The 14,810-nt window shown below is 41.7% G+C and overlaps 1 protein-coding gene across 2 annotated transcripts in view; it reads right to left on the reverse strand.

Moving 5' to 3' along the window:
- LOC119866906 (RAR related orphan receptor A) overlaps positions 1 to 14,810 on the reverse strand; it is a 711,488-nt gene that overhangs the window by 83,986 nt on the left and 612,692 nt on the right. The gene's annotated exons all lie outside the window — the stretch shown is intronic.

Here is a 14,810-nt window from a genome sequence, read left to right on the forward strand (position 1 = left end):
AAAAGAAAACAACAAAAACTCTGAAAATGTAACATCAGCAATGATTTTAGTCTTCCATGGCCATTAAAGGGAAAGACATTATAAAGAAAATAGAGATTAGGAAATTTGTTTTTGAATTCATGTTTGAAAGGGTTTGTTTAATACAGAATTCACAGCTTATCTGTTAAATTTGCCTAAATTTAAAGCCCTTTCTATTGTTACCTTGTGCTTTGTCACGAAATCTTCCATCTCCTAGGCTAAACTGTATGGCAGTGATTCTCAAATTTTTTTTTTTTTTTTTAAGAGACAGAGTGTGCACATGTGAGAGGGATGAGGGAGGCAGAGGCAGAGGGAGAGAGAATCTTAAGCAGGCTTCATCTCACAACGCTGAGATCATGATCTGAACCTAAATCAAGAGTTGGACGCTTAACCAACTGAGCCAGCTCCCCCTCCCCCTTTTCTTTGGTTCTTAAACTTTCTGGTGTCTAGTGTCTGGATCCCTTTATATATTTAAAGGTCCCAAAGAGCTTTTGTTTATATGGGTTACACATCAATAATGACTGTATAAGAAATTAAAATGGAGAAAATTTAAAAATATTTACTTATAATTTAAAAATAATAGTAATAAGCTCATTACAGGCTAATTAACACAAAGTATTTTTATGAAAAATACTATTTTCCCAAAAATGGTTACTCAGAAAAAATGCCTTTTTAAAAAAATTTACATTTTTGCCCATGTCTTTAATCTCTAGCTTAATGGAAGACAGGTGGATTCTCATATTTGCTTCTGCATTCTATCTGTTGTGTATTTCTGGTTGAAGTACGTGTAGAAAATCTTCTTTGCACAGACATGTAGCTGGAAAAAGGAGGGGTATTTTATAGCCTTCTCAGATAATTCTGGAGAGCCTTCTTTGATACTATACCAAAACTCCCCAAGTGGTGGTTTCTTAAAGGTTGGTTGGAATATGAAACTTCACACCCTATCATTATCTCTTGTACTCTGTTAAATTCAAATAGATTGGTATACCTCGTATGTTGACTGAATCTTCTAACCATGTGTTGGTCACTTGGAAACTATTAGTTCACTGAGTTATGCAGCTCTTCCAGATGTCGACATATTTCATTACTCAATGAGATTATATCAGGCAATCACATTTATTAATATCACCACCTACATCATCAAAAGAGTTATTAAATATTGAGAAGCAATCAAACGCATGGTGTTGGATACAAGTATTGCAAAATTCTATTTGCCTAAAAGCTTGAATGTATTGGCAATAAACACTGCCAACTATTTTTCTTGAAATGACGGGCTCACTTGGTTCATTTTTTGAGAAAATATATGACCTACACCTAAGTTTGAATAGCTAGAGTCAGTGGTTCTGGTAAGTAAAATGGCATTCCATCCAAAAGCAGTTAGTTCAGCTATTAACTCAAACATCGGCACAGTTCTTATCCCTGGAGACAAACATCTTCCTTCAGCATGTAGCAGAAGCGCTTTATGTGTACTTCCCATTTTGTCATAAGGAATATTAAAAAGACTTGTACTCAAGGGTCGAAACTTAATACACTTAATAATTTTTACTGCTTCATCAAGCACATTCTCCAATGAACCTGGCAATGTTTTGTTAACAGCAAGTCTAGAGTAATAACAAATATGATTACTTGTACATGTTGGTGGCCCTGCCTTGATTCCTACAAATGTGCCCGTTTTACCCACCAAGGCTTTGGTGCTATTAATGACAAATGGTCAGTAAAGTGAAAAGGGCAAATAATATCTCAGTGTTATTATACAAATAGTTTTTATCTCTAGGAATCCCTCAAAGGGCCTTGGGGCCCCCAGGGGTGCCTGGTTCCCATGCTGAGGACCACTGCCACAGAGGATACGAACAGTATAAATCCACTCTCTAATCTGCTCAGTGCTTATGTCCTTGTGGGCTTCACATAAAGAAGATTTAAAAGGTTTATTTCTGTCTCCACCCTCCTGCCCTCCCTGCTTAAAAAAAAAATTCCATTGTGGCAATTCAACATAAATCGTGTGTATAGAACAAAGAAATTGCAGTACTCTTGATTTCATCAGCATTTTCCTCCCTAACAAAGAAAGCTGCTCCAACAAGCTACTGGGAAAACGATCATGAGTTGCAGGAAATACGACCTGCTCGGTCCCCCCTCTATCCTATGTAACACCCAACCCTCCCAAACCTTTTACTTCAGGGGTATTTCAGATGAGCTCTTGGTAGTGTCCTTAGAAATAATTGGGTGTCCTAATTCAGCCACATGCAAATTAACGCTCCCCTAAAGAGGCCTTATTAGAATTTCCAACCCTTGATGTCTACATAATCCCCTATAGTTCTTTAACTTTTTGCTTTCTAACTTCTGTTTACCGATGCACTACTTTTGTCAGCTCTGTATAGCATCAATTAGTAACACAGTTGTGTTTATTAGGTCTCCCCAGAGCCTTGAGAGAGCTGCTTTGTATTTATTAATGACTACACAGAGCACTACTATTTTTCAATAGCATTTAAAAATGAGTAAATTACTGAAGATGAACTATAAAAGAACTTCAAATTTCAAAGGCAAGCAAAAAAAAAAGGCACATTATTTTAAATCACCCATAATACTTGCATGGTTAGTTTTATTTTCAATTTAATATTAAATGTGTGTGGTGGTGGGGTGGGGAGTCACATCTAGACTCTTCTTCTTGTTCTACTTTTGGCATTTTGGATTTTGTAGTAGAAGCCATTTGATTTATAAAACTGAGGTACAGATCTGGTGATTAATTAAGAGCCGGTTTAACAGGTCCAAATTTCATTATCACACACACCTGTTAAGTAATGCACACCTGATTCAGCAAAAATCCACCCACAAGGTTAATTTAAAAAAAAAAAAAAAGTAAAAAGCAAACAAGAGAGGGTAACTCCACAAACTTAGGTCTGTTTTATGTTCTCAAGCATAATTCAAAACAACCGCCTGGAAATGTATCCAATTTGTACTCTCTTATTTTGTGAATAATTGCCTGTATTCTATTAGGTGAAGTCAGAGCTGCCCACACCGCTACAGAATTCGTTGCTTAAGGAAATCAGAGAGACCAATTTCTTGGGCAATGAGTCTTTCCTAACCAAACTTAAACTGATGGGGAGCAATTATGACATTCGTTTGCCCTGCCTTTTTTATATATATATATTCCCGGTCATTTATGAAATGAAGACGCTGATCTGCAAAAAATCACTTTGCATTCATGAAAGGAGCTACGGGAGCTCCCCCTGAGCATCTGGCTATGAGGCAGAAACATACCTCAGTGCACTTCCTTTGTCTTGCACTCCCCTCTTTGATGTGCAAGTCACTGGTGGAGTAAGCTGTGATCGCTTTGATGTTGAACTTCTAGACTTTATTGTTACTAGCATGCCTACAAGGAGAGCTGTCAGTCATTTCTTACATCTGAACAACCATGTTTCTTTACAGCACCCCTTTTACAAGCATCAATCCTTAAATACATGTTTTCCCATTCCTGCTGATTACCACACTATCTTTGTGGGGGGGGGGAGGGCTGTGCTCAAATATAACTACAGCACCCACAATTTCTGTAAACACCCCGAGGCGTCATCAGATGGCTGGTAACCAACCTCCTTCAACAAGAGAAGCCTGAGCACAAAACATACTTCTAGCAAATGAAAACATTCTGAAAACGCTCAAGCCATCTTAACAAGTCAAAATGAGTAGTTTAGCCAATATTTCCCCTAAGCGGCCATTGAAATCACAGAGAAACTTCCAAGCCACTTTAAAAGAGATTCTGAATGCGACAGCAGCAGGAGGCTCAGAAAGTCGGCCAAAACTTCGAGACATCTTAACTCATCCTAAACAACTTTGTTTCTCTGCAATGGTGGAAACAAAACACTTCTGTTCCGCATGATTTTGCTTGTGATAGAAATACTGCTTTTGAAATAGATTTCTCCCAAACCAATTATTTTATTAAACAGTATCGTTTTCAGAAGCTGCTTGCTTCTGATTAGGGATGCAATGTAAGTTAGAAGATGATTTTTCGTAATTTAATGTCTGAGGCAAACATATGGCTTTGTATACGATGTGTGTACAATTTCTTAGATATATACACACAAAATAGGCAGTATGCTCATCTTTAAAATGCTCTATTGAAAAAGACACGGTTCTAATTTCATTTACCAGCTCCCATCAGATTTACTTCTCAAGCTCCTTTATCACTTCTGGAACTGCTGAATATTATCAAAACCTACTGGGACATTCCACACAAAAAGGAAATAAAGTTAAGGTGCTTACATCACGCCAGCCTGGTTTATAATGAACTGCTACCTTTCTGAATAAATGTTTCAATGAAACCCAAGTTCTTAGAGATACTGGATCTCTAATGAGGAAGTACAATGAGTTTGTTTTTCATGATAGAGCGGAGTTCTGTTATTTTCCCTTTGTACGCTGGCAATATAGGAGATACACTGTTTCTGATTGCTAATAAACTGCAAACATTACATTAGGAAAAACTCAATTTTGTTGGGTTTCTGGCCTGGAATATTTGGTAAGGAATAAAATTACTGTGGTATGCAATAGTCAAGACTCTTCCAGGGTTTCCATTTTTACGCAACCTCCCTGCCCCTAACCTCCTTGGTTTTAACTCAACCATCAAAAATGGAAAAGGCTCTTGGAGAGAATTTGATAAATAAGGTATTTTTGTAATTTACCGGAACTAAATCTGGGCATATTTATTATTAATATTAATGGAAGCTAGTTCTTAAATTTATTTAAAGAGTTGGCTAAAAGTAATCATCTTTTTCTACCTTAAATTGTCACTTCTGAAATGAACTGACTAGCTGATTGAGGCATCTATAGCAATTAAGGGTTGAGACGGGGGATAAGGAAACTAGAAGGCGTTCATCTGTTTCCTCCAAGTCTTGAACAAGAAACCAGACCATCTTTCAGTTTTAACAGAAAGATTTCATCAAATGGGAGATATGGAAAAGACCTCAATGGCTATCAAGTCTAATCCAACAAATGGGGGAAGCAAGCAACTGAGGTAATCTGACAGTTATTTGAGTACTAGATCTGGGAGGAGAACCCACATCTGCCCCCCTCCACACGAAGCAGGGTGGTTTCCACCATCCAATGTTGGTTCCTTGCACTGGGGGCAAGTGACTCATGTGTAAAGTAAGGGGGTTGGACTTCAGAGGTTTCTAAATCAGAATCATGGGCAGCTTAAAAAATTAACAATACTTGAGCCCCACCTCAAAGCAATAAAATCAGAGCCTCTAAGAGTGCAGCCTGGGCTTGAGTATCTTTAAAAAACTCTCTAGACAGCCTACTGTGCAGATAAGGTTGAGAATTAAGGGACCAGAAGACCTCTAAGCTCCCTTGAGTCATTCACCATTCATAGGAAAAAATTCTTGGATTGTGTTCCCAGACATTCAACCATGAGGCCATACACATTTCTAAGCCATCACACTGTTTGCCTGTTAGCGTACCTGTTGTCACTGTCTGTTCTTATCTAGTTCATTTATGTGTTTACTTAGGTTTTATCTCTACCTCTTCCCACCAGGATGTATACTTGCAAAGGCCGGAGACAAAGCCCACTGTGTTCACTGCGGCTCCTAGAGTCCACAGCATCATACCTGCCACAAGAGTGAGATTTCACACTACCATTTTCCAAAGAAAGAGGAGTATCTGCAGTTGTGGTGAGGAAGGGGGTAGGCTTCCCTCTGCATCAACCAGAGCAGTTCTGCTTTTATTTGTTTCACCAGACTAGAAATCTAAGCTGTCTGAAGGCAGTGTTGTATCTGCCTCATTCATATTTAGCTACCTCCAGTGCCTGGAAGTGGGGAGAACTGCCAGGTGGCCAGGTACACAGGATCTGAGAAACACTTGTAAATAGGAAGCACTGATGAGGCTGCAAGAGTGCTAAAAACTTTATTGCTGGAAAAAGCAACATAGAAAACACATTACTGTTTCCACTGGAGTTGGCCTTGACCCCTGTCACACAATCCCCAGTCTACCCCTACTGAATGGTCAAAATGGTGGCAAGACCCAGCCCCGGGGTTCACTAAATGCCAGAAGGCCAGAGCTCCCCAGGAAGATTTATGCAGAAAAGGCATACAGTGTTTGGAAAGTATCATTGGCACCTCCCATACCAGTCTCAGGGTGTTTTGCCTGTTTGGGCCACTTGGGGTAGCAGATTTGGAGTATGCTCACTTTGTCCCACATGCTGGTATAGAAGGGCCAAGATAATCAGAAGAGTATCTCCAGTGTGTTAACAACATCCAAAGAATGGCAGAAATGGCTCATGTTGGGCATCTCTTGCATCCTGGAAGGAGATTTGGTGGACTAAAGGAAAGCTTGTGCTTATCCTAATACCATTTACCTTTCTGAGCTTTACTCTCTGCACTGCATAAGACCAGAGCAATGCTTCCCAAACTTGCCAGATTCTCGATCTTTTACAAGAAAAGTCTTTACAAGTTAAGTTCTTTGGTCTCACCCCAGACAATCGGAAGCAGTATCCACACAGGTGGTGATGGAACATGGGAGTTTATTTTTTAAATGTTTCCCAGTTGACTGTGAAAATCAATAATATTCAGGAACCACTGAAGGGCTAGAGGACCCGGTGTCCATCCCAGCTCTGGAAGGTGAGGACAAGGCTTCACAAAGCGAAAGGACCATTTGAATCGAAAACACCTGAGACACTTTTAAACACATGCCTTCCTGGGCCAGGAGAATTAAACTGACAGAGTCAGGCTCTCTCTGGCTGGGACCTAAGAATCTGCCTTTTGGACAGACTCTCTGGGGTAGGAGTTGTACTCTAAGGTTTCAGAACTACTACTTTAGGCAGGATTTTAGAACTAACCTATGGCTTATTTGGAGGGAAATCCTGTCCACATATAAGTATAATGATTGGCTTTATCTAGTTACAGTAACATTTCATCGTGTGTGTCGCAAATTCTCCTTTATTTTAAATGGCATGTGGTTCACAGAAGCTGCAAACCTGTAAGAGCAACTGTCTTAAAGCAGCCTTCTCTAGCTAAGTGTGGCTGCCAATCTCTCAGTGGATTTTTGAGACGCTGATTCACGGCTTAAGAGACACAACTGGGAGGAAGGTGTCTCAGCTTTTTAAAAGCATGCAGGTGGCACCTGTATAATCTAACACACAGTAGGCAATTAATAAGTATTTGCTGAAACAAATTATTTATGCCCCATGTTCTGCACAAGATTTGCCATGAAATAAACAAATAAAGAATGGGGGGGGGAACCCCAACAACTGAAAAATGAAAATAACATTCTATGAAAAAGAGTATTTGTCATGTGGTGAAAGAATCACACTTCTGGGTGGTGTAGTTTAAAAAACGGTTTGCTTCAATAACTGATCTGAAACTTAACCACAAGTCTTCACTTCTGAACCACTATCTTATTTCTATGATAGAAAAGTTTAAACAGCAGGTTTTCCTTGCTTTCTCCCCCTCTCCTTGTTTTTCACATAAAGATGCAATTTCACCTTTCCAGTAGGAACAAGTGAACACTGTCATCCTTTAAAATCTTGGTGATTACCTATCATTATTATTATCCTGGTTACTCCAGCCCAGCTCTGAAGCCTTGACTTCTTGAGCAATGAAAAAAATCATATAAACCTGTATTCTCATTCTTCTGCAAGGCATCATTTCCTTAAATGACATTTAAGGATCAATAGCTATTTTTCTGATTCCAGTACAGAAATCAGATTGTTTTATGATTGTTTCACACTTGATACACCACCAAAATTTGAGCCTACAATTCATTTGTATTACCTATTTATCCTAAAAATTACAGAAACATATTCTTATTTCTATTTTTGTGCAGTGTTTTAAGTGTAAACTCTATACAGTGTTCTAAAAACCTATGTAACATATTCTCTACATTTTGGGCCAAACTGCCTACACTTAGATGAATCAAATGATCTGACCATAAGTCTTCTTAAATGAAGTGCTTAATAGTTTGCATCTATGTTTAAAATTATTTTATTGCCAAAAAAAAAAAAAGCTAAAATAGTTTCTTTCTAAATGTTTATCTTTTTTTTGGAAAAAAAAAATAGCTCTAGATTTAAAAAGGGAAAATGCTGATCAAAGTGACAATCTCTTTTTAAATTTTATTTGAGGGCTGGGGGAAAGAATTACGATTGAAACTAAAAGAAAAAATTACAATGATCACCATAGAAGTCACAATAATTGTCTACTCCACAAACCAAGTCTCATTTATATTTTAAAATTTAATATGCAGCCAAACAGAATTTTATGATTCAGCTTCAAAACTTCCCTTACTATCTTCCAAGCAAACTTTTGAGACTCATTATCTCCACCACAGTTACACTGCTAAGAGCCATTTAAAGCAATGCATTACACTTTGGAATCTGATGAAGAATGCCCCACAGCAAGTGAGAAAATAATTTCAACCTTTGACCCGCTCCACTAGCCTGATGGGAAATTCACTGGCACCATTAAGGGTTTTAGCTTTCCCCAAATAATAAGGAACCACTAGAGGGCAGCCTTATCTCAGATCTGAGAGTACACTGGAGGAAAACACCTCATAAATGCTTCTTATGTTCCATTAATTATTTTTGGAATATCTCTGATTTTCCTAGATATGTAACAGCCAACGTCAGTTCACCTAAAAGCATTTCTAAATAGGCCGAAAGTCCACTTTCACAAATGACAATGGTATCACACAGACGGGTCATGCGATGGCCGAAAGACACAGCCTAGCCTCTGTATCTGTAAACATTGAAAACAAAATTGGAAAATCTTTACTCTTTACCTCGTGGCAGGTTAAGTGCTGAGTCAATCATATCATACCCTAGTACTTGGGTTCCACTCTTGGCCACAAAATTTCCAGAGGTTCTAGACAAACGTAGTAAGTATGCCTGAGGAAGAGCTGACCAAGATTGCAGGAAGGCTGGCCAGGAACCAGTGCAGTCAGTAGAGAGGGACAGCAAAGATTAAGGTTAGAGCTGTATGTGTTTCATACTGGTAGTCTTCAAACAGCTGCAATCTTTCACTTGAAAGATGGATTAAATATGTTCTACACAGCCCCAAAAGAAAGGATAAGAATCAAGGGATTAAAAATATAAAGAAGAGATTTATGCTTGATATATGAATTCTCTAATTCAAGACGGAATAAGCTACAATAGTGAGTTTCCCATCATAAGAGGTGTTCAAGTATATAACCAGACAGCCATTTGGCAGGAATGCCGTGGAGACCCAAATGCCAATAAGACTTTTGAGTGCTATCTCAAGGGTCTGAGATCTATCCAAGTGACTTTTAAGGTTTCTTCTCTCCCCAAGACTCTGTGAAATAATGTTGATTTGCTTTCAGGCAAACACATCTCAAGCCAGTCCCCAGAAAAGTAAACACCCATCAAGAAATGAGCTTTTGCAGATCTATCTACTTGGAAACTTTCACTCTCGTGTGATTTTCTAAAAGACAACAGATTTCTCAAGAGTACATCCACCATCATGCCCCTTAGGTGTCATGGAAACAACCAGATCAGCACTGAAAAGCCCAAGGATTCATCAGCTTTCTACATAAAGGCATATTAAAATTAGAAGATGCAATTGTGAATGCTCCCTTTGCCTAAAGATAAGTGGAACACATACAGATAAATCACCAGCTCAATTCTATCATAATGGAGATAGGTTATACAGGTTAGCTGCACTTCATAGTAATCTGTGTTCTTTAGGAAAGTAATGCTTACATTTCACCCTCTTTTAACAAGCAGACTTAATGAAAATCATGGATGAAGAAAGCTAATGATGAGCAAATAAGAATAACCCCATTTGTACCAAATTGATTTTATTAAATAGTAATTTAAAGATATTAGGCTCAGCAAAGCATTACATAATTGAATCTATTTTTTTCTCTTATAAATGCCAGAGTTATAATTTTCAGTAACTAGAGACAAAGTTATATCCGGGACATTTTCACAGCTTCCTCCAGGGGAGGCAGCATGAAAATAGTAGAAATTAGGGCTCTAGTCCTTGCTTCACTATTTATCAGCTGGAAGAGCTTGGCTACACAGCACATACCCACTATGAGCTTCACTTTTGTCCAACAAAAACCCATGAGAGTATCAGTGACTCTCCACAGAGGATCAAATGAGATAAGAATGTTTGTAAAACATAAAGCACAAAACAAATATAGATTAACTCATCCATCTATGTATTTACGAAATGCCTAGTAAACTTCAGAGGCAATAAAATAAAAATCAAAAAATGAAATCACTGGCAAACCTAGGAAATAAGATGGACATGGCTTTTCATACTCACAGGAACAAAGGTTTTAAAATTATCACATTACCTCCTTATAGTATGATGAGGGCTAACAAACATCACTTTAAAAAGAAAACCCAGGAATAAAAGTTTTCAACTGCTTTCTTGCATTTTTGTCCATGGGCTAATATGATGCTATTATTGGCCTATTTAGATCTCTTATCTCTAGACATACTACTCTGACAATTTACGGAAAAAGCATGCATACTAACAAATACAAAAAACTCTGACTATGAATCTCTAAGTCCATGACTCAGAGGCTGGGGTGGAAGGGAGGTATCCTCAGCGGAGGATCTAGAAGGGGAGAGAGGAAACTTCTCCGTTCCCCATAACATGGTCTTTGAGATAACGTCAAATGTCAATTCATACTTGTTTTGTTGTCATTGGTGGATCTTTCCAAATTATCTTTTTTTCTTTTTCTTAAAGCAGAGAAACACACACATGGTGTAGCTGCTGATTCTGAGAGTCTAATTATGGTTTTAATACTTACTAAATATGAAATATGTAGATTAAAGCAGCCTTGATTTCTTACTAATAAGCACTATGAATATTTAGAACGCATCAGAGAACACTTCCATGACGAAGTATTTAGATTTGTTCCATGTAATGTGTTTTATTGATGACTAAAATAATTTAAGGGAATTTTAAGAAAACTGAACTCCAACTCTACCTCTGCAGATCGATCTATCCCTCCCTCTAGTAACTTTTCCTCCTTGTAAATGGTCATTTGTAAATATTATTTTCTTAGAGGCCCCTGAGCAAATTACAAAGTGGCTGGGTGCTATTGCAGGTACTTTGCAATTATCTACTTGCTGATCTCATCCATTTCATTGTGATTCATTTGGCTGGAAGGGAAAGGTGAGAGAAAAAGGAGTGTAGTGAGAACTATTAACATATATTTACTAATTTATCTACTAGTTATAAAATAACCTCTAAGATATAAATCATATTCATTCTATCTATCCATCCATCCGTCAGTCTGTCCATCCGTCCATCTATCAAACTACTTCCATTTAGAAACTGTATTATTTTATAACTGGGCAGCATCAAAGAAACTATATGGTACTCAATGCAAATTGAGGGCAAAGTGGTCTATTCGAGTAGGGTGCTGCTTTGCATTTCACGTGATGTGATTCAAATTTATAAATTTAAGGAGCTACTCAAGAAAATGGTGCTTTAAAAATATTCTCTACTTCACAGAGGGTCTGAGCTCCCCCTCTCCTCCCATGGACAGATGGATTCAGAGATCCTCTTTGTCTTTAAAAGAACTGACCCCTCCTTGCCCGATGAACTCTGTCTGGTGGCACAGCCCTTTGGGTTTTCTCCTTTCAAGATCCAGCCATCACCCTTCTCCCAATCCTATCTACCAAAGGTCACAAAAATGGGACAAATATCCCTGCTCACGGACACCATGGACGGGGTGCTTGAAATAAGACCAGGGATAAAATTCACATTTCACTGGGTAAAAAAGAAAGGCCAAATTTTTCAAAAGTATAAAATCAAATTTATGCGAGTTGGAAATACTACCAATCACCAACACATAAAGTATTTTTCAAAGCAGGAAGGTGAGGTTTTGCATCTGCACATGAATTGTGCTGGGGGAAAGAATCTATTATGGGACAGAAATTCTCTGTAAGCCTCTCTTCACTCTAACTCCATTTACATGAGCATAGGCTGAGCACTCATGAAAAAAGGGGCATATAATCTACGGGAACTGATGAAGCCCTTGCATTTCCTTTCAGCGCTCGGCTGCCGCCTGACATTTGGGCAATGCACTTTTATGATGAGCAGAACAAGTGCTCCCCTGATCATAAATGTTATCGCTTGGCTCTCTCTGTTTGCCCAAGAAGCAATCCAAATGGTATCGGAATTTTGTTGTTAATTAAACAAAAACAAAACTGAAGGATGAGACTAGAGTTGCTTAAATGAAGATTTATTACTTCTAAGCATGAAACCACTTTAAGCCTAAACTTATTTGACAACTAACGCAGAGGAAGGATTTTCTTCTTTGGTGAGTTCAAAAGGCCTGATTTAATGATGTTTAAAAAACATAAGTAATCAGCCAACAAAGAGAATGTTTCTCTTTTATGGTCGCTTGTTCCCTCCTCCCCCATCCACATGCATACGTGTACGAAAAAGCTATATTATAAAGAGTATTTCTGTTTTGCATGAAAAATCTAATTATACAAACTCTCTTACATATGGAACCAATTTAACTATTAAAAATAAGAGGCAGTAGGGAAGTATTTAATATGATTCTGGGCCAGTTTTTTTCCCCTTAAATCTGATATGGAAACATTTACAGCATTCCTCATTTTCCCACAAACTATTTTTCTTCAGTTTAAATTTGCACCAAAGCGAGATAATCCCATTAAAACACAGGATGTTATGATATTGGAAATGAAATATTCTAATTGTCCAGATGCATTCTCTTTCTCTCTCTCTCTCTCTCTCTCTCTCATGCTTATAGAAAAGCTGCATTGCCAGTACTTCTGAGCTACTTTTCTCAAAGCACATTACTATGAATCTATTATCTAATGGCAGCCAGAGGTCACTCCAAGACAAATGTGTGGGCTACAGCTTTTGGGGGATGTTGGTGTTTGTGTGATTCTCATGACTCTATTAGTAAGGGATAGTACCTAACTTTGTGCTAGAGCTACAAAAGCAAAATCCTACGTACTGGGAAGCATCAACATTAGATTAAAGCATTAAAATATATTTTCCTTATTGTTTGGTGGTTACTGTTTATTGGGGGAAACAGTTTTAGATTTTCACCTTTCCCCCCAATCAACACAAATCATATTACGTAAAATGGATAAAAGAGTGGCATTGACATCTTCCAAGTAGCAAAACCTATTTTATAACTTAAAGGGGGGTAAAAAGGTAAAAAAAGCCTTTGACTACAAAGGCTATTTGAGTCGTTTTACTCTTGCAGGATTAATAAAACGCAGGAAATAGCATAAAAGTTTTTTGAGGGGAAGAGGGGAGCATAGATTTCTTTTACCAAAAAAAAAAAAAATAGTCTGTAGGAAAAAACATTTTTTTTCCTTACAGAAGGATGTTAAGTGCTTTAAGAACGTGCATCACAAGGAGGTTTTCCCCCTCCATCAGTCGCTTATTCTAAAAATGATTGAATCCCGTTTTCCGAAAGCCACGAGGGGAAGACAGAAAACGTTTGCCCGTGGGTACGTCGTAGAGAAAGATTCGGTCTCAAGCAGCTCATCCGAGCGTCCAGCACGTTTCGGCCTGTTAATGATTGATACAAGAGATGCCACCCAAGCTCTCGTGGGGAAAGGCAAAGCTCGGTGAACCGAAAGTAAACGCAGCTCGCACCCCGCAGTGGGGTCCCTCATCGCGGGCTGCAGCCAAGCCTCGGGCTCCCCAGCGGCCCTCGGAGCCCCCGGCGCCCGCGCGGACCGGCAGCGCCGCAGGTCGCTCTGGGGCTGCAAACCTGCTGCGCACGAGGGGCGCCCGGCGCGCCGCAGGCTCCGGGGGCTCGAAGCCCGCTCCCGCTCCCGCTCCCGCTCCGGCTCCGGCTCCGGCTCCCGCTCCGGCTCCGGCTCCGGCTCCCGCTCCGGCTCCGGCTCCCGCGGCCGCTCGCGCCCACCACCTCCGGGGGGCACCTGCGGGCGCGCGGGCCAGACGAGCTTCTCCGGGGCTGCCCGCGGGAGTCCGAGGAGCGTGGCCCGCCAGCTCCGGGCCGCACCGGCGACTTCCTGCACACCTCCCAACTTTGGCTCGCCCACGACAAACTTCCCTGACTTGCCTCGGCCTCTCTCCGCTCCCCTGGGAAGACCTCGAGTCGGCCCCCCGCCCGCCCTCCCCAGCAGCCCGAGGCGGGCGGAGGGCCGGGCGGGGGGACCCGGGGCGCGACCCACCCGCGCGCGTGGGCCCTCGCCGCCGCCGCACTCCCACCGCCGCCGAGGCTCCTGCGGGCAGGAGGCCTCCCCGCGTCCCTCCGCGGCCCCAAGTATCCCGGCGGGGGGGCGGGGCGGGGCGGGGCGGGGGGCGCTGCGGCTGCGGCTGCGGGCGGCGGCCCCGGGAGTCCCGGCGCGCTCCGAGAGCCCGAGAGCCCGAGAGCCCCAGAGCCCGGGCCCGGGCGCTTTCAGAAGTAGCCGCGGCGGGACGCGGAGCCGGACGGGGCCGGGCGCTCGGGGCCTGCGGCCGCCGCCGGAGGGCGGGGGGAGGGGGGCAGGGCGCACGGCCCGGGGCGCTGACCGGCCCCCGGGGATGACCTCGCGTCGGCGCGCGCGCACCGCCCGGCCCGGCCCGGCCCGGCCGCTGCGCCTCCCCGCGTAGGCCGGAGCTGTCCGGGGTGCGCCCCCCGGCCTCCCCCAGCTCCCCGGCCGCCCCCGCCTCCCGGGAGCGCCGCGACTCCCTGCAAACTTTGTTCCGAGAGCCCCGCGGGGTGCCGGGCGGACCCGGGCGGCTGACAGCAGCCGGAGGGGGCGGGCGAGGGGTCCAGCCCGCGCGCCCTCGCCCCCTCCAGGACGCAGGCGGGGCCCGCGGCCCGGCTCAGGTGGC

Source organism: Canis lupus, chromosome 30 (genome assembly GCF_011100685.1).
Source record: "Canis lupus familiaris isolate Mischka breed German Shepherd chromosome 30, alternate assembly UU_Cfam_GSD_1.0, whole genome shotgun sequence".
Lineage (NCBI taxonomy): Eukaryota > Metazoa > Chordata > Mammalia > Carnivora > Canidae > Canis > Canis lupus.